This window comes from Podarcis erhardii (genome assembly GCF_964252035.2).
Source record: "Podarcis erhardii genome assembly, chromosome: 2".
Lineage (NCBI taxonomy): Eukaryota > Metazoa > Chordata > Lepidosauria > Squamata > Lacertidae > Podarcis > Podarcis erhardii.
In genome coordinates, this window is record NC_138498.1 from 18761195 (window position 1) to 18788185 (window position 26991).

The 26991-nt window shown below is 43.7% G+C and overlaps 1 long non-coding RNA gene across 1 annotated transcript in view; it reads left to right on the plus strand.

Moving 5' to 3' along the window:
• The first annotated feature begins 7231 nt into the window (after positions 1 to 7231).
• Positions 7232 to 26991, plus strand: part of LOC309335148 — a 91626-nt gene continuing 71866 nt past the window's right edge. Inside the window, exon 1 of the long non-coding RNA XR_014153396.1 lies at positions 7232 to 7417. This is a non-coding gene — a long non-coding RNA (uncharacterized lncRNA). The remainder of the gene's footprint in view (positions 7418 to 26991) is intronic.

Sequence of the window (26991 nt, forward strand, 5' to 3'; positions counted from 1 at the left end):
CTTAAAAAAAGTACTTTAATTTAAGTGAAGGAAAATGATGCTTTGAGTGATGACTGATGGGGATGCAACAGAAGTGGCCAAAATACAAAAATATACACAAGGATGGACTCACCATGTAAATTACATGCTCATGAAAACAATACATAGGCTGAAGCCGATAGCTGACTGATTATTAGATAAAGACGTTGCATATCCAGGCAACTATCTGATTTCAGTAAACAAGCATCATATGTTCGATTTTTTACCAAATGGAGTTTTCAAAGGGAAGGCAATAAGCCTGAGCTTAATGCTTGTTCTTGTCTGGACACTCAGTACAATATGAAAAATATTGATTGGCTAGATGAACTATTTTCCGAGCCAGAGTGGCATAATGGACCTTCATTCAGCTTGTTCTTAATGAGATTTGCCTGCACTTAGACCACTGTTGACTCTATTTTCTCCCTCCACAGCAGTCATATCTATTTCTCTATCTATCCAAAGAAAGCGAAGAAAATCCCTCCTCCCCACTAAATCCACATTTATTATCAAAGGATCGGCAGGCTCTTGAGTCTATGGGGGAAGAAGTGGTGAGACAAATTTCACACAGAAATGTTGTTTCTTCGTAATTCTTTGGATTGATCCATTTCTGCTTCCACCCAAGCATAAATGAAGCTGTATATGTGTTATTGGAGCTGAGCTGAAATTTCTCAGATGTCTGAGATGTTTATCTTCTTCCCCATCTCACCCCTGGAAAGCAAGTCCACTTATTTATACCAGGAGTGTACAAAACCCGACTCTCCAGTTGCTACAGGAGTGTATGGGATGTTAGGAGAAGGGGAGTACCTGGGCTCCTTCTTGGGTAGTTTCTCTACCTTTGGTCCCCCACCCTCCATTCAGCTCTCACCTGTGGCTCCTAGAAGCTGTAAGCATGAGACAGCTCCCACACTGTGGGAACAGCATCTTAAAAAGCAGAGACATCTCCTTGCCAACAAAGGTCTGTATAGTTAAAGCTATGGTTTTCCCAGAAGTGATGTATGCAAGTGAGAGCTGGACCATAAAGAAGGCTGATCGCCAAAGAATTGATGCTTTTGAATTATGGTCCTGGATGAGACTCTTGAGAGTCCCATGGACTGCAAGAAGATCAAACCTCTCCATTCTGAAGGAAATCAGCCCTGAGTGCTCACTGGAAGGACAGATCCTGAAGCTGAGGCTCCAATACTTTGGCCACCTCATGAGAAGAGAAGACTCCCTGGAAAAGACCCTGATGTTGGGAAAGATGGAGGGCACAAGGAGAAGGGGATGACAGAGGACGAGATGGTTGGACAGTGTTCTTGAAGCTACCAGCATGAGTTTGATCAAACTGCGGGAGGCAGTGGAAGACAGGAGTGCCTAGCGTGCTCTGGTTCATGGGATCACGAAGAGTTGGACACGACTAAACGACTAAACAACAACAAAACCAGGTGAGAGTAGTTGATGGGTCTCAAACCCTCAGTGAGTTAGGGACTTCCCCTGCATGTGAAGACAGGCTCTGATGGATTGAGCAGACAATCTGACAGTGGGTCCAAGGGTCAAGAAGGCATTTTCTACAGGTGCTGCAGAGGGAAAGGAGGGGCAGATGGAGTTTGTCAATCTGGGAAGGTTGCCCATATAGGAGAATGAAAACTCTGATCCTAAACCTCCGCTGCCTTGTGGGATACCTTCAGCAGCAGGAAAGCGCTAACGAGTAAACCCTACACAAAACCAGGGCAGAGTGCTTAAGGTAGTTGCATGATGCCTTGTACACCTCCTTCTGGCAACTCCTGCAGCCCAACTGGTGCCAAATGTATTGCTCTGCTTTCCTTTGGACCACATCAGTGAGGCCGAATGGGGAGGTCTTGTCACCTGGGCAGCCCGATACTCTATGTATACTGCCCAGGCTCGTATCCCAGGCAACATCAGTTTGACTTCACCCTCAGAGGCACACTCAATTGTCTCTTGAGACAGATGGATCCCAACAACCACCATTTCCTACAGAGAGTCTACCTTGTTTCCCCATACTCTCAGATATCCATGGAGCACCCCAACTTTCCCAAACAACTTCTGCACATGAGGAATTCTAGGTACATAGGCAGCTTCCAGATCAGATCATCAGATCATCTATCTCGGCATAGTCTGTGCTTGTAGTGGGCAGACTTTGAGCTTGTTTGAATTACTTCACTTTTTCTTAGATTCCCAAGATCAACCAACCAGAGTCAGGTGCAAAGCACATATAGTTAGCTGTGATGGCCTGGGATTCAGATTTGGATGCTGAACCTGAGGAATCCCAGCCTGCACAGGAGTCCCTGCCTCCAGAACCAGCTGAGCCGGGGCTGGGGCATGAGCCTGAAGGGTCCTCACCTGTGCTGGATCCTCAGGTGGAGGCACCAGCTGAGTCTGCTCTGGCTCCTGAGGGGGTGGAGGACCCATTGCCTGCAGGTACTCCACTCTCAGCCCTGTCAGGGGAAGCTGAGGTTGCCTCTGGGTCCAGTAACCCTCCAGCTTCTCCTGAGCTGCAGAGGCTCAGGGCAGAGAGGTGGAGGGAACTAATTTCCCACAGGAGGAGTGCTCGCCTCCAACCTAGGAGAGGCGAGTCACCTGAGGATCGGGGCTGCCCTAATGCCACGGGGCAGATAAAAGCCAGCCAGCCCCAGTCCCAGGTTGCGGGAGCAACGTCGTTGGTTGTCAGTTCCAGTCTGAACCCTGTCCTGCTATCCTGCCGGAGCTCCTGACCTCACCCGACTCCCTGCCCTGCATCCAGCTTCAACTTTTATGGACTGCCTCCACCTTTGACCTTAGACTGGACTCAGACCTCGCCTCTCGGTTAGCCCACGGGACCACCACAGTTAGCATTAGGGGAATTCAAAAACGGAGTTTCTCTGACTGCATTCTGAGCCTAGGGATTTCTATCCAGTTTCATAGTTCAACTGAGCCCACAGTCCTTTAATGCAGTCCTCCCAGCAGGTGAGTCACTGTTACTTACAGGGAGGGGTGGGACGGCAGTGAGGTTGGTGTGGTGCAAATGAACCAGCTGAGCCAATCCGGCACTCCTGCTGGTTCATTTGCACTGCACCGCCCTCCCTGCTGCCTCACCCCTCAAAGTAAGCATCAGTGACTCACCCACCAGGAGGTCAGATTTTCATCTCCACCCTACCATGCTGTCCACTGCTGCATGCTGTTTGCATACTAACTAGCCGTGGACGTGGGTGGTGCTGTGGTCTAAACCACTGAGCTTCTTGGGCTTGCTGATCAGAAGGTCAGCAGTTCAAACCCCGTGACGGTGTGAGCTCCTGTTGCCCTGTCCCAGCCCCTGACAACCTAGAAATTTGAAAGCATGCCAGTGCAAGTAGATAAATAGTGGGTGGGAAGGTAAACTGTGTTTCCGTGTGCTCTGGCTTCCGTCACTGTGTTCCATTGTGCCAGAAGCAGTTTAGTCATGCTGCCCACATGACCAGTAAAGCTGTCTGTGGACAAGCGCCGACTCCCTTGACCTGAAAGCGAGATGAGCGCTGCAACCCCATAGTCACCTTTGTCTGGACTTAACCGTCCAGGGGTCCTTTACCTTTACCTTACTAACTAGCCATGCCAGTTGTGGTTGAGAGGATGCAATAAGCATCTTTCCCCCTCTCTACCTAGCTTGCGTATATAAATTCAATAAATATAACAACAGCAACAGCAACAGCTTGTGCAAGTGTTTGTGCACCAATAACAATGGTATAGAATTGGACATAAGGAAGGGTCAAGAAAATTGCCTACACCAATGGACACACAGTATCTACAGTTATTGGGTTATTTATGGCGTCCTTCATTTGCGGGGGAGTGTGCTCAACTCCCCAAGTCGTAATGTTCCTGCAAAGTCAGCAAGTATAACAAGGCATAGCTATTGTTTAGTTTGATGGTTTAAAGAGAAGAAGAGCAAATCTGTGTGAGAGAACTCACTTATCCTAAGACTACAATTCAACCGCTAGAGCTTACTTTCTTCCCAGGCACACACCAACAGCTGAGGTAAGCAGTTGAATAAGTCTTACAGTGGAATCCCAGCCACATCTACTTGGAAGTAATTCCTAATTGAAGTGGATGATGCTTACTCTCAGGTAAGCAGGGTTAGGATTGCAGCCTAAGCCACATACTATCAGAGTATCTACAGAGAAGCCCACTGTTCATGTTAAGAACTCTGACTGTCTACTATTTCCAAATTGCGATGCAGAGAATCGCCTTTCTTCACTGGTGGGTTATGAAATATTTTGGCACAGTTTCATTCTGGTTAAATTTGATCTCACTCCATAATCACATTTTATACTCCCATCTGTTCTATGAGAACCCTAAAATGAGAGAACTTTCAGCGAAGTAATATTTTTGAACTACTCTTTTAAAAACAAACGGATACACAGCAGGGTTTCAGAAGAAAATAGATTATGTTCTCACCGGGGTACTCATATGACCACAGAAATGTTTGGAATAATTGGGCAACCAACATTCCAAGCAGACAACCTTTCTTTTGGGGCATTAGCTACCCCTGAAGCAAAGCATTATTTATTGATACTATTTATTAAATTTATATCACACCCTTCTCCCAAAGGAGCCCAGCGTGGCAAACACACTAGGGATAAAGCAATGCAATAAAAACATTTGTAAACAATCAACAATGAAAATTGTTAAAAACAACTGAGCGAGATACAGACACACTTAACTGCTTCCCCAGCAGAGAAACAGAATTTCCAGCATCTAAATTGTGCCTTGGTTATGGGTGACAGGCAATCTCAAAAAGTAGTTGTGTGGTTTTAAGCCTTTTAAATGAAATCTACTTCATGTGTAGAATAATATTCAAGTAACAGAAATCTATATTTTCTTGAGATCAGGGAGATGAAAATGACTTCTCATGAACAAATCAGGAAATAAGGCTCTTGAAAGATACCCTACCAAAATTAACTGGAGCAGATCAGTTGTGCAGTTTTGTTTCCCAGCCATGAGCAATAATTTGAAACTCAAGTTGCCCATTCAAAGCTCAGCATATGAAAATGCATTCATTATGATCTGGGTATTTTTATGTATCCAGTTTCCATTTTCAGTGCAGTATGCTATGTGTTTTGGAGGTTTAAAACACTCTTTTTTTAAAAAAAATATTTTATTTAGGGTTTTCTTGTTTTACAGTGTGAGTGTAATGCCTCCTATTTTTTTTTTCTCCATGTAACATTTTTACAAATCCGTTTCATTTGTTGAGGCATTAGGGGGAGAAGAAAAAAAAGGGGAAAAAAGAAAGGGAGTGGAGGGAGGGGAGATGGATGGGGGTGGGGTCGGGTAGCGGTGTTTCTATTATGCTTAGTGTATGTAGAGTTTGGTGTCAGTGTGCTTGTGTTGTTCACTTGTCTTCCTTTGGTGGTGAGAGAGGTTGGGGTTGGCCTAGGATGTGATTGTTTGTTTGTGATTGGCTGTGATGATCTTTGTTTTCGTGTGTGAGTGAGGTGGGTGGGTGTTTTGGATCAGGTTAGCCATATTGATTTGTATGCTGTTGGTGGATTATTGTCATTGTCCTGTTGGGCTGTGTATGTGATAAAGGGGAGCCATACCGGGGTGAAGGTGTCTTCTTCTGTTTGTCCCCGTGTCAGTTTCAGTTTATTAGTTAATTTTTCTAGTAGGGCTGTTTCCCATACTATTTGGTACCATTGGTCCATGCTTACTCCTGACAGGTCTCTCCAGTGTCTGGTTATGGTGTTTCTGGCTGCTTGCTAAAACACTCTTAAGTGACACAATAGCCAGTTATCAACGGCTTACATTCATCCTCACTCTAATGTGTGCTGTTCCTTTATTTTTAAAAGAAGTCCCAGCAACTGACAGGCATAGGAGTTTCATGTATGTATGTATGCAGGTGTGATAAGGATTTATACCTTGCCTTTCAATCAAAATTCCCAGCGTGGCTATGGCTGTGACCCAGTGAATCCTGGGTCATTAGCTATCGGCGCGTCATTGTTCATGCATTTAATTCTCTGACATTTCTCTCTCAGGCAGTACAAACCACAAAGGATAAAGAAAAGTCTTTCCTTCTGGGCCCAGAAGATTAAAAACATTCTTTACTAAATGGACACATTTGGTATTCTCAGTACAGGAAATAACCCAGAAGCTGTAACTGCCATCCACTTGTAGGTAATACAAGAAAGGTTTACTGGAAAGCAAATGAAGCCGCAGGAAAATGCGACAGACCACTTGGGCAGCTCGGCTACAAAAGTCCTTTCTATTTATTGTGCCTGTGTGCTTAAAAAACAAACAAAACTATGCCATTAAGAACATGAGTTTGAAAATCCGGGGAGGGGGCAGCTTCAAAATGCATTGCAGAAAAGGGGAGATTATCCAGTACCCATGAGCCAAAATACCTGCCCAAAATGCTGGCTTGATTATTGAGGGACCCAAGTTCTGATCAGTATTCCTCATGACTGAGGATGCCTTCCACTGGAAGCTCATGAAAACAAGATTTAACATTTTTAAAATGCTGAGTTTTTTGTGTGGAAAAAAATTTATTTGATTTTACCAATACAAAATTATTTTTTTAAAAAAAACCCCAGATATATATCCATATACAGAGATCTCAGGATTTCCCCCACCCTCTGAACGGAGTCCCATTTTAAACATTTAAAATACACAATAAAACAAAAGGAAAACAAAACCAATAAACCCACCCCCCAATCCCACAAACACATTTAAAAGGACGTAGAATGTAAATCAGTTGGCAGGCCTATCTCATCCACTGCCATCTTGGCATGGGCATGGGCTAGTGGGCTACCTCTTTCTTCCAGGAGGAAGAGGGAGCCCACCTGTCCCCATGCGAGCTGAAGAGGGGGATTGATCATCTGAGAAGCAGGAGGCTTAAGGACACGGGTGACGCTGTGGTCTAAACCACTGAGCCTCTTGGGATTGCCGATTGGAAGGCCAGAGGTTCAAATCCCCATGACAGGGTGAGCTCCCATTGCTCTGTCCCAGTTCCTGCCAACCTAGCAGTTCAAAAGCACACCAGTACAAGTAGATAAATACCACTCTGGCGGGAAAGTAAAAGGCATTTCCATGCACTATGGTTTCCATTGCACCAGAAGCAATTTAGTTATGCTGGCCACATGATCCAGAAAGATGTCTGTGGACAAAGCACTGCAACCCCATAGTTGCCTTTAACTGGACATAACTACACAAGGGTCCTTTACCCACTTTTTTTTTACCTTAAGGAAGCCCACTTCTCAGCTGATCAAGCCAGTGTGGTGTAGTGGTTAAGAGCAGTAGTCTCGTAATCTGGTGAACCAGGTTCACGTCTCCGCTCCTCCACATGCAGCTGCTGGGTGACCACTTCTCTGAAGTCTCTCAGCCTCACTCACCTCACAGAGTGTTTGTTGTGGGGGAGGAAGGGAAAGGAGAATGTTAGCCACTTTGAGACTCCTTAAAGGTAAAGGGTAAAGGGACCCCTGACCATTAGGTCCAGTCGCGAACGACTCTGGGGTTGCTGCTCTCATCTCGCTTTACTGGCCAAGGGAGAAGGCGTACAGCTTCCGGGTCATGTGGCCAGCATGACTAAGCCGCTTCTGGCGAACCAGAGCAGCGCACGGAAACGCCGTTTACCTTCCCGCCAGAGTGGTACCTATTTATCTACTTGCACTTTGATGTGCTTTCAAACTGCTAGGTTGGCAGGAGCTGGGGCAGAGCAATGGGAGCTCACCCCATCGTGGAGATTCGAACCGCCGACCTTCTGATTGGCAAGCCCTAGACTCAGTGGTTTAGACCACAGCGCCACCCGCATCCCTCTTGAGACTTCTTAGGGTAGTGATAAAGCGGGATATCAAATCTAAACTCTTCTTCTCTTCTTCAAGCCTCCAGTCTCCAGCTCACACAAGCTGGTTTAGAGACTTTGGCACCTGCTAACTGTGGTGTGGGCAGCTGCGCTCTCCTCAGTGGCACAGTTTAAAGAAGCTGCCTGCCCATGCAGTCCCTATGTGGTATGAGGGCCACAATGTGCTGGAGGCTTCACCCAGCGTTTGTCATAGATGAGGCAGCCGCCACTCCAGAGTCCCTCTGCTACCTGGTTCCCCTCCACCCCAATCCCTTTTCTTGTTATTTCATTTAGGTTTGTGCACACCCACACATTTAAAGTACATTTATAGCATGTAACTTCCCTCAAAGCCTTCTGGGATCTGTCGTTGGTTGGGGCTATGGGAATTGTAGCTCTGTGGTAAATGACAGTATCTAGGATTCTTTGCGGGGAGGGGGGAGTTACATGCTTTAAATGTATAGTGTGTACACACTATTGCTGATTGTGGCAAGCCATTTTGGTAGCATTTGATAGTTGAATAGCAGGATATAAATAAATATTGGATAATATTCTTGACTTTTCCATGTAACGTTGCACGAGGCACACTGGTACATCTTAAGATTATACCTTTTTATGGTATCTACTTTATTATGTATAAGATGCACAGAGTGGGGGGGGGGGGGAATCGCAATAAATTTGGTCACAGGACTATGGAGCCACCTACTGGTCTTCCACAGCTGCTCTTCTCAGGAATGCTGATTTGCTTGTAGCGTATCCTGCCTAGATCTTCCTGGCTTGGATACTTTTGTTTGCATTTTCTTCATTCCGCACATCGGAAATCAAAATCTGCTCTTTTCTTGAAGCTCCGGGTATAGAGCCTTTTATGTTGCAATCCTCTGCCTGCTTACCCAAATTATATTTACTTCTGAGTAGACACATATGTCCATCCATGTGTCTATATATATGTTAATAATTGTTTTGTGGTGCAATACTATCAAGGTTAAGTTGAATGGGACTGAATCCCAGAAATAGAATATAGATATATTATATAGATCCTATATAGATATAGTATATAGAACTGCATTCCTGGACTATTGATTGCCTGCCAAGACCTGCGACCCTGCAGTTCCCAGAGAGTAATTAAGCAGACAAAACAATGGCATACAATTTGGGAGTAAAATAGGCCAGAAATTTTATTGGATACAGATGGGAATGGTTTCGCATAGGCATTATGCCATTCCAGCCAACCTGCTTGGAGTACATCTAAGGGTAAAACCAATTGGGGGGGGCTATGACCAACATCAAAGGGATGCGGGTGGCACCGTGGGTTAAACCACTGAGCCTAGGGCTTGCTGATCAGAAGGTCGCAGTTTGAATCCCCATGACGGGGTGAGCTCCTATTGCTCTGTCCCTGCTCCTGCCCACCTAGCAGTTCGAAAGCATGTCAAAGTGCAAGTAGATAAATAGGTACCGCTCTGGCAGGAAGGTAAACGGTGTTTCCGTGCGCTGCTCTGGTTCGCCAGAAGCAGCTTAGTCATGCCACATGACCCAGAAAAACTGTCTGCAAACAAACGCCAGCTTCCTCGGGCAATAAAGCGAGATGAGTGCCACAACCCCAGAGTCGTCCGCGACTGGACCTAACAGTCAGGGTCCCTTTAACTTTACCTTTTATGACCAACATCAAATAGGGGTTCCCCTGATAGGTCTCCATTGGTGGAGTGCTATGTCTGGGTGTTGGATAAAAGTCACTGCTCCCAGATCTCTTTAGCATGATGCTCTTAACCAGTTCATATTCCCTTAACCAATTCACACACACACACACACACACACACACAGAGAGAGAGAGAGAGAGAGAGAGAGAGAGAGAGAGAGAGAGACATGCAGGGTACTCTTTGCCAATTCATCCAGCGTTATTATGCATGAGGATGAGGCTTACAGCTACAACAGATATAACTCAAAGGGGACCAGGGGAAATCTTCCTGAAGTCCACTTTCCAGAATAAGAAGCAAACAGAAGCACAGGTGTCCCTCAAAATTGATACTTATCCGAATTTTGCATTGCGCTTCTGCAACCAAGGGATGTTCACAATAATGTTTATTTTAGTGGAAAGTATGCACAGAAATAAAGAAAATAGCATACAAAGATGCCTCATCTTAGGGGAAATTGCTCGGGCAAATGTGTATTTTAGTCAAAACTGCATATAAGAATGTGTTTATCAAGAGAAATCCGCATTAAAATGCTGGTGAATTTTCAAGAGGATTTTTTAAAAATGTTGCAAAATGTAGAGAACTGAATTGAAGATTTGAAAGTGATAAATTAAGAGACGTGCAATGGACAGCACCTTCCAAACCTTGTCAGGAATGACCTAAGAGTCCAGCTGCTGGTAGCACTCCCATTTTAGGTTCCCCAACTTGCATTCCTGGTATGGAGTAGTACTTACCCCATGTCCTGACAGCATGACAGTGTATGTTTTCCTCTCCTCATCAGAGACAACAATTGACATGGACAGGGAAATAGACATGATTCACGGCACTACGACACTGGATAAATTCTACTGCAGCAGAACCTCGATTTTTGAACGTAATCCATTCTGTAAGACCGTTCCATTTCCAAATGTTCAAAAACCAAAAATTAAAAGGGCTGTCAGCAATTTCAATGTGGGGAAAAAAGACACGTGTCTCGGAAGCCATTCAAAAACTGGAACACTTCCGGGTTTTCAGTGTTCAGGAGCCGAAACATCCCAAAATGGAGGCGTTCCGGAGCTGAGGTTTGACTGTATGTGTTATGCAGAAGAGAAGATTATATGCAGTTGTGTGCAATTTTGCATCATATACACATTTTTGCAATGCAGGATCCCTTGTGATGCATTTCCATAGGTTATTTTCACAAATTCATGCATACTTTACCCTAATATATGCACTTTTGTGCAACACATACTGAACTTAACTGCACTGGAAAAGCAGGCACATGAATTTCAAAGCATAGTCTGTTGTTCTGAAAGTATGACTTAAGTAGGCGCACCATCTGAATCAAATTTGTTCTCCATCCCTATTCTGAGGTTGATAGCCCATTAGTTTAACACAGTCTAAGGCAGGGATAGAGAGGCCAAATGTTGCCGGGCTACCACTTCCACCACCCCTGACCATTGGATAATCCAGCTGGGGATGCTGAGACTTGGAGTCTATCACCCTTAGGCTCCAAAATAACAAGCAGATTGTACAAAAGGAAGGGAACTCACATTGCATATAGTGTGGTTGAGAGTTTCCAAAGATAGCGCCTTCTGGGCAAATGTCAAAGCCCTCGTGAACAGCGGCTGGGTACCACCAAATTATTTTTGCTGGGAGACGTGGTTCTGTTCTCCTCCCTCCCCAGCTCTGCAGTTGCTCTGCCGCCATGGGAGTATTTATTATAGCGTAAATGATGAGAAAATCAAGATAGCGCAGGGAAGAACGAACGTGTGTTTTGTAAATTGTCTCTCATACTGCAGCAACAGTGAGAAAAAGAGGAAAGCAATATGATGATTAAAATGACTATCAGACACTCACCCGCTTGGCTATATCTGAAACAGTGAAAATTACAGTATAAATGTTCCAGTGTGCAACCGGCTTATTGAACATATTAATGCGGAGATGGAAGTCTAAGGGGAACAGATAGTCCCTCATACTGTATTTGTTTCCTTGTTGATATACAGCTGCAATAATAGCTCAGGGGTGATTATAATAAAAAAAGATAATATTTTAACTCTTCCAGGAGCTATAGATTGAGCCCATATATAGCATCTAAAGGGATAAATCAGAGCAGTTGTCAAGGCACCAATATAGAGCTAATTTATTTCCTTAAAAATGAGAAGAAGATGTGATTTCAGATGTCATCCTTATGATGAATGAGCCACATTCTGTAATCAGTCATCCAGCATAAACTATTATTTAGGAACTATTGGAAAGCAAACTGCCAAACATATGTTTCCCTTAAACAACGCACACAAAGACTTTGGAAATGCGTCCTGATTATCTCAGTCAACGGTTTGAGCACAACGTATGCATTTATGCAGATGTTATCTCAGCTATAAAACTCATCAAAATGTTTTACATTAAAAGAACTGTGTCTGTTGCTCTTCGCCCAGTTGGTTTTTCGCTTATGGGGGGGGAGGGACCAAAATCAGTTCTGCTCAAGTTTTGTAGGAAATGGTTGTGTTGTTAGATCGTTCTATTAGCTATTGACACAGCTTTTGGCCCATGTTTATGAACTCACGGTCTTCCACTGAGATCATCTGCTGAGACCCTGCTCCAGGTGCTCCCATTTTCAGATGTTAGGTGGGTGGCTCTCACAGACAGGGCCTTTTATGTTCTGGCATCCTGAGTGCGGAATGTCTTCTCCATGGGTCAGCAAACTTTTTCAGCAGGGGGTCGGTCCACTGTCCCTCAGACTTTGTGGGGGTCGGACTATTTTTTTTTGGGGGGGGGAATGAACTAATTCCTATGCCCCACAAATACCCCAGAGATGCATATTAAATAAAAGGACACATTCTACTCATGAAAAACATGCTGATTCCTTGGCTATATATGGGCCGGATTTAGAAGGCGATGGGTCGGATCCGGCCCCCGGGCCTTAGTTTGCCTACCCATGGTCTTCTCCAAACTGCTGGATTTTCGGAGTCAGTTGTTTTAATTCTGTTTATATTGTTCATTTCTTTTAAAGTTGCCTTGCAGGTGGTGTGGAGGAAAACCAGTTATTTCTCGGTATAGCCCCTCTTCGGCAGAATTAGCAATGCCTTTAAGAATTATGCCGTTTTTGACAAACATTGCACTCATGTGGCTTCTTTAAGAAAGCAGCAATCAAGGAATATGTCGGGCTTCAGGGAATTGGCTTCCTCCCCCTGTGGCAGTAGATAAGAGATCAAATGAAAGGAATACCTTACCAGTTAGAATCTTTAATAATCAAAGTGAGAGAACTGAGAACACATCTTGTAGAAATTGTGGTGATCTTAAAATCCCCCCTGCATCCCTATTAATCTACGTCACTCCTACGTCTTGTAATCTGAGCTTGTACCCTCTGTGCTTTCTATTCTGATACTTTCTGAGCTTTCCGTGACTTGGGGGGGGGGGGTAAGCTGTCCCGAGATTGAATCTGTTAACCCTCTTTCTTCCAGTGTTTCTTCTCCTAGCTGTTCCCCATCCAAGTATTTCCCAGCTTCTGCCTTCTGAACTATGCCCCTCTGCAAACCACTATTCCAAATCTATACTGTCCTCCTGCTCCCAGGAAGATTCAGGATCAGGGGGAGACACCCTTTGTGATTTATGCACATCAATAAGGTGTAGGAGTAGGTCAGGTGTTTTCTGTTTGTGGTTGATTTAGCTCCCCTGTTCATTTGGCCACCCAACTCAGATCAACATTACAGAATGTTTGGTCCCTCATGTACTCATCACTGTTGTTCAGGCATCAGATTTATTATGGGTAAACTGGGAGAGGTAGATGGATTGGGACACAACAGATGATTAAAAAGATTGTATAAAGTGGTACCTCTAGTTATGAACTTAATTTGTTCCGGAGGTCCATTCTTAACCTGAAACTGTTCTTAACTAGAGACATGCTTTCACTAATGGGGCCTCTTGCTGCAGCTGAGCCACCGCCACACAATTTCCATTCTCATCCTGGGGCAAAGTTCTCACCTCGAGGTAACTCTTCCAGGTTGGAAGAGTTTGTAACCTGAAGCATTTGTAACCTGAGGCGATTGTAACTCAAGGTACCGCTGTATATGGAAGGAAAAGGGATATTCATGGGTTAAAGGCGCTTAGCTCTGTTTAGCGATGCTGGTGGCCAATCTTGTAGCTGGCAAAAGTTATAGATCAACACCCTCTTAGGCCTCCTAAAATTACTTCCCTGCCTGTTGTGTGCAATTCTTTCATTTGCAGGATTTCCTGTCCCACTGTTCGAATGCTTTCTTTATCAGAGTGTAAATCTACAGCAACTGAAAGACAAGAGCTGCAGTACTTAAAGCTGCTAAAGTACTGCAGCCTTCACATAAAATACACTCTCTTTTTATGCTCTTGTCCACAGCTCCATATTTTACTGGGTACTTTTCACTCTGGGGCTGAAGCAATCCAAGTGCAAGACATTGCCTCGCCAGCAACGTGTTTACATTATGTAGGGTATTGAGTCTATAGAAATGCTACAGTATTTTATAAGCTCTCCAACCCAAGTTAAATAAAATAACCTGAGAGGTAGATTAGGTGGTAGAACATGAGATTTAGGGTCAAGGGTTCGAGTCCCATGTTGGGTGAAAGGTTCCTGCTGTTTCAGAGGGATGGACTAGATCAGGGTTTCCCAAACTTGGGTCTCCAGTTGTTTTTGGACTGCAACTCTCATCATCCCTAGCTAGCAGAACCAGTAGTCAGGGATGATGGGTAATGTAGTCCAAAAGCATCTGGGAACCCAAGTTTGGGAAACACAGAACTAGATGATCCTTGTGGTCCCTTCCAACTCTACAGTTCTATGATTTTGCTTTCCAATAAGTGCTCCAGATCCCCTAGTTTTGAGATACTATTGGGTTCTCCACATGGTTTCCCCATTCTTTGTACCCCAAGAACAGAACCTGCCCTTTATCTGTTCCATTGGGATCCATGCAACCTCACTTCTCATAGTGAGGGAACTGCCAGAAGGTCCTCAGACCAAGATCTCAGCATTTGGGCTGAACCATGGGGGTGGAGACACTCCTTCAGGTATGCAGGGCTGAGGTCATTTAGGGCTTTAAAGGTCAGCACCAACACTTTGAATTGTCCTTGGAAACGTACTGGGAGTCAATGTAGGTCTTTCAGGGCTGGTGTTATATGGTCCCGATGTCCGCTCCTAGTCACCAGTCTAGCTGCCACCAGTCTAGCTGCCATTCTGGATTAGCAGTAGTTTCCAACTCACCTTCAAAGGTAGCCCCACGCAAAGCATGTTGGAGTAGTCCAAGCAGGAGATAACCACTCAGGTGAGACAGTGTGCAGTCTAGTAGGGTCTCAGCCGGTGTACCAAATGGAACTGGTGGACACCCGCCTTGGACACAGAATTAACCTGTGACTCCATGGAGAGGTGTGAGTCCAAAATGACTCCCAGGCTGGACACAGTTACTCCATTCAGAACCAGCGGTCTGAGATAGTATAAGGAATCTTTCCTGCATTCTGCACATCAGAAGAGTGGCTTCCTAGGGGACTAATCCATACGACAGCGTCATTGATTTCCCTTTGCAACTGTTTGCCTTGAGCCAGTGCCACTTGGTCAGGTTAAGTATGCTTAATAAGTGGCAGAGCCATTCTAAACTGGGGTAAGTTTTCCTCCTGCAGAAATGGTGGCATTCAAATATATGATTCTGCTGATTGCTGATTGATATTAGTAAAAGGTAAAGGGACCCCTGACCATTAGGTCCAGTCGTGACCGACTCTAGGGTTGCGGCGCTCATCTCGCATTATTGGCCGAGGGATACATCAGCATACAGCTTCCAGGTCATGTGGCCAACATGACTAAGCCACTTCAGGCGAACCAGAGCAGCGCACAGAAATGCTGTTTACCTTCCTGCAGGAACGGTACCTATTTATCTACTTGCACTTTGATGTACTTTCAAACTGCTAGGTTGGCAGGAGCAGGGACTGAGCAACGGGAGCTCACCCCGTCCCGGGGATTTGAACCACCGACCTTCTGATCGGCAAGCCCTAGGCTCTGTGGTTTGACCCACAGCGCCACCCGCATGCTCCTTTTTTGATTGTGTAGCACACAAATCTATTAACCAATTGACAGAGCCAGGCCCAGATATTTCCTACTTCCACTAGTTCCACTTCCAAAACAGAGAAATTCTGTATGCCACATGAGGCCTCACAAGCTCAGAAGTGATATGCTCTCACCGCACTTTGATCTGCACTAATGCTACATCCTTTCCCTGATGCATAAACATGGTCAATATCTACAGTTAGGAACATCCTGTGCTGTGATGTCTTACGTTATTTATGCTATACTTGGAGGGAAAGCGGGGGCGAGAGAACTCTTATGCTTCCACAACATGCAAGCAGCATTCTTCTAACACTGCTTGATTTTTGAAATAGCATTGTTTACTAAATATTGATATTCTCCGGCTTATAGAAAATACAACAAAACAAAGCACAACGTTTCACAAAAACCTTTTATTAAAAAGAAATATAATGTTCAATTCTAAAGCACCACTCAATTAAACATCAGCTTTAAAGGAGCAGCAGAACGAAGCAATAGAATCATAGCATTGTAGAATTGGAAGCTGCCACAAATTTCATCTAGTCCAACCCCCTGCAATACAGGAATCTTTTATAAAGCTTGTTGGGTCAGAGAGGGGAAGCTGTCCTGGATGCATCTATGTTTGTCAACTCTTTGGATTAAAACCAAGCACTGATCTGCCCCAGGCACACCCTTACAAGATCCAAGTCCTTTCAAGGCTTTAGGCCACACATGAGGAACCTATGGCCTTGCAGATGTAGCTGAATTTCTTCTCTCATCAGCCCCAGCCAGCCTGGCCTGTGCTCAGAGATGATGGAAACTGTAACATCAAGTGGACCATAGGCTCCCCGTACCTGCTGTAAGTTGCAATTCTCATCAATTGTCAGGGGCTGGACTGAGAAGGAATGGTGGGGACCGCCCCCCTTCTCCTGAACCTTCCCAAGAACAGGAAGACAGTATAGATTTAGAACAGTGGTTTGCAGAAGGGCATAGTTCAGAGGCTGCAGAGGGGAAAAGCTGGGAAATATTGGGAGAGGAACAGCAGGAAGAATAAGAAGCACCAGGGGAGAGACATCTGATAGACTCAGTATCTTTGGAAAGCATTCTTGACCCCCCCCCCCCCAGGACCAGGTATGCATTGAGAGTAGTAGAACAGGAAGCTCAGAGGCAGAAAGCACAGATCAGCCAGCACAGGGATGATGTAGAATAGGAGAGAGACTTTACTCGGAGCAACGCCATTATTTAAGAGAGACTGCATTCCATTCTCTCTCTGTGTGAATATTGAATAAAGTACTTGGTAAGACCTCTTCTTGTTTATCTGCTTCTTGGCTGCCACCGTGGGTGGGATCGGATTCCCCTAACACCTGACATCAATGGAAGTAAGCCCAACTGAACACAGTGGGACCCACTTCTGAATAGACGTATTATTAAAGGCTAAAATAAACATTTTAAATTGACTAGCTTGATAAGGTCTGAAACACAATGGACATCATCAAATCAACACCCTGGGTACAGGTATGATGAAGAAAAGTAAAAGGATTATCTTTTTACGCCTTAGAAGACTAGTATTGTTTGTCAGCACCCATATTTATTAGATATATTTTGATACCATGGCTTTGCTGTTTTTGTTTTACTTGTTTACTTGCTTTTATCCTATATTTTATTCTGTGAACTATCCTGAAATCTTATGGGACCTGTGGGCAAAAAGGTAACAGTAAACATATTTAATAAATTAATAATAAATCTGTACTTCTCCAAACAGGCTGTGTTCCAGTCTTTCTCATGTAAGCTGCTCTGTGGAAACTTCCTGAGGAGTGGAGGAATGCTTTAATTAAAAAGATATTATTTTTAATGATTTTTTAAAAATTAAGTTGCAGAAGCATGTCAAATTTCCATACTTCAGTAATCCAACAAATATACAGGCTTTATTTATTTATTTGAGTATCTCCATATCCTTTTCAACTACGACAACAACAACATTCACCAAGTTGTTTACCTAAGACAAAATGACTAACAAATGTGTTCCAAGGAAGTTGTCTGCCAATCTCATCGGGGATGAATCTTCTGCAATATATTCATGAACGCTTCAAAACATCCCTGTCTTAATCCACCCATATTTAATACTGTTCCTGGTTTTATGCCAGTACTGGGGAAACTGTTAAGCCTGTCCACATTTTTAATAATCCTTATCCTTCCTTCTCTGTGTCAAGCAAGATATGTCGACCACAGACAGCTAGTTTAACACCCCAACATTTGTTTCCCCACATTTTAATTAATGATATATCTTTTATTTTTCAATATTGAGTTATTAAACATCTTGCAGCTATCAACATATGAAAAATTAATTCAGTTTTCTGTTTTGTGCCAAGTTTGGTTCAAGAGCCCCCATATTAGTTGCTGAATATCCAACAGGATATGACTGGTTTAGATAGCGTTGTAATTCCCAGTACATGGCTTGGGAGTGCTTATTGATTCATCTCTTTCACTAGCTTCTGTTTGTGCACCAGCCACACACATCCCAGGACATGGGCAGGCTTGCCACTGTGACATACATATATGACTTGCACAGACAGAACAATCACATTAGTGCTACATTGAATTCCACCCAATGGGTGTGCTTGGAGTATGACTAAATTGTATCCAACCGACGGGACATAAGTCATGACTACCTTATCCTATAATCTTCAATGAGATCTTAGCTCAAATGGACCCAACTCCGTATATATGGATATCCAACAGCCCGTTTCTTGTGAGGTTATGTTCAGGATACAGGTGGCACTGTGGTCTAAACCACTGAGCTTCTTGGGCTTGTCGATCAGAAGGTCAGCAGTTCGAATCCCCATGACGGAGTGAGCTCCCATTGCTCTGTCCCAGCTCCTGCCAACCTAGCAGTTTGGAAGCACACCTGTGCAAGTAGATAAATAGGTACTGCTGCGGCGGTAAGGTAAACAGCGTTTCCATGCACTCTGCTTTTCATCACAGTGTTCTGTTGCACCAGAAGAGGTTTAGTCACACTGCCCACATAATCCTGAAAACTGTCTGTGGACAAATGCTGGCTCCCTCAGCCTGAAAGTGAGATGAGCGCCGCAACCTCATAGTTGACCATCCAGGGGTCCTTTACCTTGTTCTCTTTTTTAAACTCCTTTTGAGATTATGTTCAGCAGATTCCCTTCCTGCATACTTTCAATGCAATTTTATTTACTGATACTTTTACAGTGGTTTATGAACAGCCCTGTTAACGAACTATTTGGTTTATGAACTCCACAAAACCATAAGTAGGTGCTCTGGTTAACAAACTTTACCTCGATCTACAAACAGAAGCCAAATGGTTGAAGGGCACCAGCAGCAAGAGGCCTCATTAGGGAAAGTGCATCTTGGTTTAAGAATGGACCTCCAAAATGGATTAAGTTCATAAACCAAGGTACCATTGTATTCCTATCTATATATAACAAAAAATAAATAAGTCTTCTTGTTTCTATCCAGGGCATTTTGCTGAACTGACTTGTCCTTTATGCCACACCAATGGTATAAACCTGGAATGGGGAACAAATGGCCCTCAATATGTTACTGGACTACAACTCCCAACTTCCTGGGCCATTGGCCATGCTGGTGGAGGTTGTTGAGAGTTGGTGTTTAATAATACCTGGAGGGCCACAAGCTCCCCTTCCCTGGTATAAACTGTAACTCTAACAAAGTAAATAGAATATGTGGAAGAACTGTGCAACTATTTTTTCTCTCAACCAAGCTGAGCACCAATACAGCTTAAGCTATGAGTAGATGTGGCTTCAAAAAACATGTGAGCTGAAGAAGCAGGACATCCAATCTTGATGAAGGACTCCTTGGGCCAATTATATATATATATATATATATATATATATATATATATATATATATATGTGTGTGTGTGTGTGTGTGTGTGTGTGTATGGTAACCCTGCCAATGTCTTTATCTGTTTACAATTTGTTTGTAGATATTCAATAAAGCATTTCCATTCTTTTATTAAAAAAATAAGCTTGTTCTCTTGATTTCTTATTCTTCTGTTAAGTTTCGCCATTTCTGTATAATCCACAAGTTTTTGTATCCATTCATCTCTCGTCGGGACTTCTTCTTTCCATTTTTGGACAAGTAACATTCTTGCAACTGTAGTTGCAATACATAAATAAATTTCTATACTGTTTGAGTAGTTCTACACCTATAATTTCCAAGAGAGGGTCAATTCAAAGATTGCAATTCCACTTTGACTTACTATTGATGTTTTTCCAGCGCTTTCCCTATATTCCGGTCTTCATTTCTAATGCATGACAAAACAGACATTTCTGCTGCCATATGCTTTCTGCTTGAATAGTATAATGAAATATAATGTGCAAAGGTTCTAACCCCCACCCCACTTATTGTTTCTTGTTACATCACCCAAATCCTGGCGCGCAATGTCCTTCGACTTTCCACCTCCACCCCAATAATAGATTTTTCATAGAATACAAATTATTTCAAGCCATTCCCCAACTGGTTCAATCAGAGACTAGTCAGCTGGGACAACTTATAATTTGTATATTCTGAGTGCAAAAATATGTTTATATTCCAGTGGAGCTAGTCTGGATGTTGCTTTTTATTTAACTTTATTTGGAACCCTTCCCATTCTCTGATTTAATGACTCAACAAACTCACCCAGATTTCATGGATCATGAAGGCCTATCTAGGTTCTGTCTGACTTTTTATAGGGTTACCAATCACCATTTTATATGAGAGCCTTGGGTTCCCTTTTTATATTACCCAATGAGAGGACAAAGTTTAGTGCGAGCTGTTTTTCTTCTTCCCTGCACTCTTTGCTTGCTGCATGGAGGGTCAGTTTGCCACTAATCTGTTAAACTGGAGATGTTCCTACCTAGAGTTGTACCGCAACACTGGCTTACTCTGAATGGTAAAAGGGGAAAAACGACTTTTTTTTTAATAAAGATTTTTATTGATACAACAAGAAAAAAGAAAAAAAGCACAAATACCAAATTACATACAAGAATAGCCATAGACACATAATTTTCTTAGCAAACAATAAAACATATATTGGTCTTAACACTATAGACCCAACCAATTTGGCCAACTATCGCCCAGTCTCAAATCTGCCATTCTTGGGCAAGGTGATTGAGCGGGTGGTTGCTGAACAACTCCAAGCATGCCTGGAGGAAACGGACCATTTGGATCCCTTCCAATCGGGATTCAGGCCTCACCATGGGACTGAAACTGCCTTGGTCGCGCTGGTTGATGATCTCCGGCGGGCTAGGGACAAAGGTGAGAGCTGTTTCCTAGTTCTGCTGGATCTCTCAGCGGCCTTTGACACCATCGACCATAACATCCTTCTGGACCGTCTAGAGGGGCTGGGAGCTGGGGGCACTGTTATACAGTGGTTCCGCTCCTTCCTCCTGGGCCGTGTCCAGAGGGTGGTGGTGGGGGGTGAGTGTTCAGACCCCTGGGCTCTCACTTGTGGGGTGCCTCAGGGTTCTGTCCTCTCCCCCATGCTTTTTAATATCTATATGAAGCCGCTGGGAGAGATCATCAGGGGGTTTGGACTGGGTGTTCATCAGTATGCAGATGACACCCAGCTCTACCTCTCCTTTAAATCAGAACCAGTGAAGGCAGTGAAGGTCCTGTGTGAGTGCCTGGAGGCGGTTGGAGGTTGGATGGCGGCTAACAGATTGAGGTTGAATCCTGACAAGACAGAAGTACTGTTTTTGGGGGACAGGAGGCGGGCAGGTGTGGAGGATTCCCTGGTCCTGAATGGGGTAACGGTGCCCCTGAAGGACCAGGTGCGCAGCCTGGGAGTCATTTTGGACTCACAGCTGTCCATGGAGGCGCAGATTAACTCTGTGTCCAGGGCAGCTGTCTACCAGCTCCACCTGGTACGCAGGCTAAGACCCTACCTCCCCGCGGACTGTCTTGCCAGAGTGGTGCATGCTCTAGTTATCTCACGCTTGGACTACTGCAATGCGCTCTACGTGGGGCTACCTTTGAAGGTGACCCGGAAACTGCAATTAATCCAGAATGCGGCAGCTAGACTGGTGACTGGGAGTGGCCGCCGGGACCACATAACACCGGTTCTGAGAGATCTGCATTGGCTCCCAGTACGTTTCCGAGCACGATTCAAAGTGTTGGTGCTGACCTTTAAAGCCCTAAACGGCCTCGGTCCTGTATACCTGAAGGAGCGTCTCCACCCCCATCGTTCAGCCCGGACACTGAGATCCAGCGCCGAGGGCCTTCTGGCGGTTCCCTCATTGCGAGAAGTGAGGCTACAGGGAACCAGACAGAGGGCCTTCTCGGTAGTGGCGCCCGCCCTGTGGAACGCCCTCCCATCAGATGTCAAAGAGATAAAGAATTACCTGGCGTTCAGAAGACATCTTAAGGCAGCCCTGTTCAGGGATGTTTTTAATATGTAATGCTGTATTGTTTTTAATACTGATTGGGAGCCGCCCAGAGTGGCTGGGGAAACTCAGCCAGATGGGCGGGGTATAAATAATAAATTATTATTATTATTATTATAACCTCCTGTCTATTCCATATTTCAATTTCATATTACTTATTGCCAATACACACTTTTATCACAATTAAACTTATTCTTAATAAATCTAATTTTTTATATCTACCTTGCAACTGTTACTGAAGTTCCTCGAATGCTGCAACAGAATTTAAACTACTATATTTATTTTTCAGATATTCTTTGAAAACCTCCCATTTTGAAACAAATTCCTGTTTTGATTTATTCTTAATTTTTTTCTGATAGACCATCTAATTCAGCATATTCTGTCAGCTTTTGGATCCAATTTGTATAGAGGGGATTTCATTACTCTTCCATTTTGCTGCGATCAAAACTCTTGCTGCCGCTGTCGCATATAAAAAGATACCCTTCTTCTTTTGTGGAATATCCAAATCTGTTATTCCCAGGAGGTAGGCCTCTGTTTTTTTATTGAAAGAGATCTTTAGCATTTTTTGCAGTTCTGCATGGATACTCTCCCAGAATACCTGTAATTTCCTACATATCCACCACATATGGTAGAAAGTTCCTGAGTCTCCGCATCTCCAACAATTACCTGACACATTTTTATACATTTTTGAAAGTTTCCATGGTGTTAGATACCATCGATGTTGCATTTTTTGAAAGTTCTCTCTAATCGTGTAACAATTTGTGAATTTCCAATTGATCTTCCATAAGTGGGGGAAAACGACTTTGAATTGCATTATTCAGTTCCAGTGTATGATGAATGAAGGAGAAGCATCCCTTAGAACATCTAAAACAGAGTTAGGCCAGTAGCAACTCTGGAGCTTTTCACTAGGAGTTCCATATTTAGAAGTACAACCTACATTCACACTGCAGCACCCACAGTATAAAGAGAGTGCACAGGTATTTATCATATTCCACTTCTGAAGGATTTTATAAAAATGGCCTGGCTGCTGCAACTGTCAAATGACATGGAAGATGTTAACAAATTTACGAACACAATCCTGGTATGAAAATGGAAGGCATGAGCCTCCTCCATGTCTAGATAAGATCCCCATAAAATCTAAACTTAAGGAGATTTTACTTCGCATGATTGGCTACAGGACTTGCATAAAATATTGGGGGGAGGGGCAGGTAAGCCCCACCCTGCATAATTGAACACTAGATGCGGCACACGCACACCATTTGAATAGCAGTTCCCATCAACTTGGGGGGGGGGAGTATCAAATATTTTATTTGGGGGGTGCGAAGGGACCTTGGCCCCTAAGAGTTGGCTCCTATGGTGACAACCGCACAGATAAGAAGTAGAGATCATTAGCTTTGCATGCTCTTGCATGTATTGGGAGGATAGTCACATTGTACTATTTCCCTCAATATTAAGCTTATTTGCTGTATTCTTGTATCACAAAACAAGCCATAGGCAAGCCACCATTAAATCTAGGGAACGAGCGAACTTCCTCCTAAAGTGGGAAGTTGTTCTGCTTATTTCCAAGCGAAAGGCCCCAATCCCTTCCTTCTCACCCCCCGACTCTTTTCCATTAAACCTCACCAGCTCAGCCAGCTGTAGCAGCATTGACTCTTTAACCTGGAAGAGGGGAGAAGGGAAGACTCAGTAGCTTTTCAGAAAAAGGCTAGCAATTGCTTCAGGCATCCATCCAGCAACAGCCAAGAGGAAGGCCTTGTTTGTGGTGGCACCCATACTCTGGAATGCGCCCATAGATCCATAGGTAAAGGTAAAGGACCCCTGGACAGTTATGTCCAGTCAAAGGCGACTATGGAGTTGTGGCACTTATCTTGCTTTTCAGGCTGAGGAAGCCAGTGTTTGTCCACAGACAGCTTTCCAGGTCATGTGGCCAGCATTACTATACTGCTTCTGGCTCAATGGAACACCATGATGGAAACCAGAGTGCACGAAAATGCCATTTACCTTCCCGCTGCAGTGGTACCTATTTATCTACTTGCAGTGGTGTGCTCTTGGACTGCTAGGTTGGGAGGAGCTGGGACAGAGGAACGGGAGCTCACCCCGTTGCATGGATTTGAACTGCTGACCTTCTGATCAGCAAGCCCAATAGGCTCAGTGGTTTAGACTAAAGTTACCAGGTTTTTTTCATTGAATCTGGGTACACTTTTCAACTTCAGTAGGAATGATAGAATTATGTCAGGAGACTGATTTGTAAATCCAGGAACTGTCCCTGGGAAACAAGGACGTCTGGTAACCTTAGTTTAGACATCCATAGACATATATCTAAAACAAGGGAAAGAGGAAAGTGGAGTTTGTGAACTCCATGAAAAGCCGCTCCAAGGTGGGGCAGTTGAGACAAACCTTACCAGGGTTTTCTCTCTCTCCTACCTGTCAATTTCCTCCCCCTGAAAAATTATAAAAGAGCATTTTCAAAAGGAAGTGTCTCAAAAATGATGACAGCAAGCTTTCCTGCCTCAAAATATTTCTATTCATTTCCTTATCATTTCATCTTAGCCTCACTCAGGACAGGGGGTGGGGGAATTCAAATTTTTCCTCTGATGGAAAATCCATTTCCTGGTCAGTCCTCTTTCAAACATTGTTAAATGCCACACATTATCTGGTAGTTAATCAACGTGCTTTTAATTTAGGAAAAAAAAAAAAACCACCACTTAATTTGGACAACTTCCAAGGTACTAATTTAATCCTAATACCACTTAATTGCAATGAATGCCGCTTAATAGGTGTAGTAATTCTACAAGCGCGCTCTCTCTCTCTCTCTCTCTCTCTCTGTGTGTGTGTGTGTGTTGCTGTGGGGGGGGGGGGGTGTCTCAGACTACTTTGCAAGAAATTGTATGACTGATCCACCCTTTCCCTAGCAGAACCACCTCACTTATTAATTAGTCCCAGCAAAACAGAAGATGTAAAGGTTATTCTGAGTGCTGTTGAAACCAATGGGAGATGATACAGGTGTAAATAATCTCTAGAGCTTTCAGAGTGCTGTACAATGAGCTTGCAAGTTGCTGCGCCTTTGTCTGCATGGTTAAATATCAATACCATGTGGGCAAAAATGGCTCACCCGATGGGTGACTGTGATGTCAGGTGATTGACAGGTGAGCAGCCCCACCCACTGTCAAACTCAACCCATGGGGTGTAGGGGAGATAAGGACCAGGCCCAATAGCCAGACCCATATCACCACTCCTGCTCTACAGAGAAATTAAATGAGATTTTAGATCCAGAGAAGAAATTCAACTCTTATTTACTATTTGCAAACTACTTGATATGTAGAATATTTTCAAAACAGTGAACAGTTGTTTTTTTAAAAAAATAATACAATATATAAGCCGAACAAAACAACAAAAACTGTGATGTCGCAGAATTGCCTTTGACCAGTAAATTCTGAGGTGCCTGTCATAAACCAAAAATGGCATATGCCAGTGTTAAAGGAAAATCCTTGGGCTCACTTGGATTACCATACAAAGATACCAGCCAGGAATATAGGAGCGAAACAGCAGCCAGTAGGCCTGATCTTTATTCAAAGAGTCTTGCAACAGGACTTCCACCCACCACATGGAAAAAGCAGGAAGAAGCCCCAAATAAAAGGGTTCTCCTTCTTCTATAAGTTTTCCCTTTTTCTTATAAACACCTTTCGTGAAGCCTCATGCACACATCATAGCTATGGCATACATATGTCACAAACAGGGAGGGGTTTCTGGCAGAAACCAGGTCATTTGCCCTCCACCTTAGACCCATCAAGTGATACAAAGGAAATATTTACAAGTTCCTAGTTTTCCAGCCAGGTAATCATACCTCTTTGTCCTGACCGAAAGCACAATGCATTCTTGGATGGTTTGCTATTGTCTGTGTGAGGACTACCTGTCTGGCACCCATTTGCCAGGATGTCATTGATTATCTCTTCTGCAAGAGGCTGTTGTGTACATGTTTCAGGGATTATGGCTCTCTTTACCAGTTTTTCCAGCTTTCCCCTTCCACAGTCCTTTGTTCCCTGAGTAAAATGAAGTTGGAATGGTGTCGATCCGACATAGGGCTGATTTTATATGAATATTTGAAGGTTTTGCTGCACAAGGGAAGGTGAATACTATGCAACCTTGAACAAGATGCAATGCAGCAAAACTTGGGTGGGTTTTTATGGGGATATTTACAAAATTGAATGGTGTCGGTTTGGGGGATGGTCTGGGGGTGCAGTGTCCCGTTTAACTGGAAACACCCCCCAAACAAAATTTTATAAAAATTCTGGTTACACCAGAAACAAGAAACATCATCATAATTGTCAAGCACACCAAAATCCACCTCAATTCAAATTTACCAGAATTCAAACTGAGATGTCTGAATTCTTGCAAAACTCCCTGTCAGAGGTAGGCCAGAAAAAGTAAAGATTGCAGGATTAGGGCATCAGTGGTCGAGCTTTGCAGGAAACAGTTCAGTCCCTAGTATTCCCTCATTCAGTCCCTCATTCTAGAAACTCATTCTAGAAACAGTTCAGTCCCTAGTATTCCCTCATTCAGTCCCTCATTCTAGAAACTAAGCAAATAAGGATGTAAACTTTTATGGTAACTTTAAAGAACCACCTGATTAAACCAACATCTTTTTTTTTATTGGGCATAGCATTTAAATAACAAATTCTTCTCTCTGGTGATTTAAGGAAAGCTCAAGCTTGGTTTAGACTGTGTATCTTTAAATGCCAGACGTAAACCCCCATAGGTATTGCAGTTATTTAAATTCAACGCTTCTCTGAACTTCAGAGTCATGCGAGGTTAGGAGATATGGTACCTTCTGCTGGCACAGACTGTAAACTATCTGCAATTAACAAACGGGTCTCCTTGATTTATACGTACAGCGCTATTCGTTTGCGGACAAACCTTGTTAGTAAAAGTATTGTTCTACCCAAGCGACATATTTTAACATCAAGAGGCGGGCATCGCGGCAATAGTTCGCACCGCGATCTGCAAATTAATTCTAGCCCCGGCACTGAGGCTTGAATTCTCATTTTTCACTGTCATATGTGTGACTTTAGTGTCAAAAGTGAT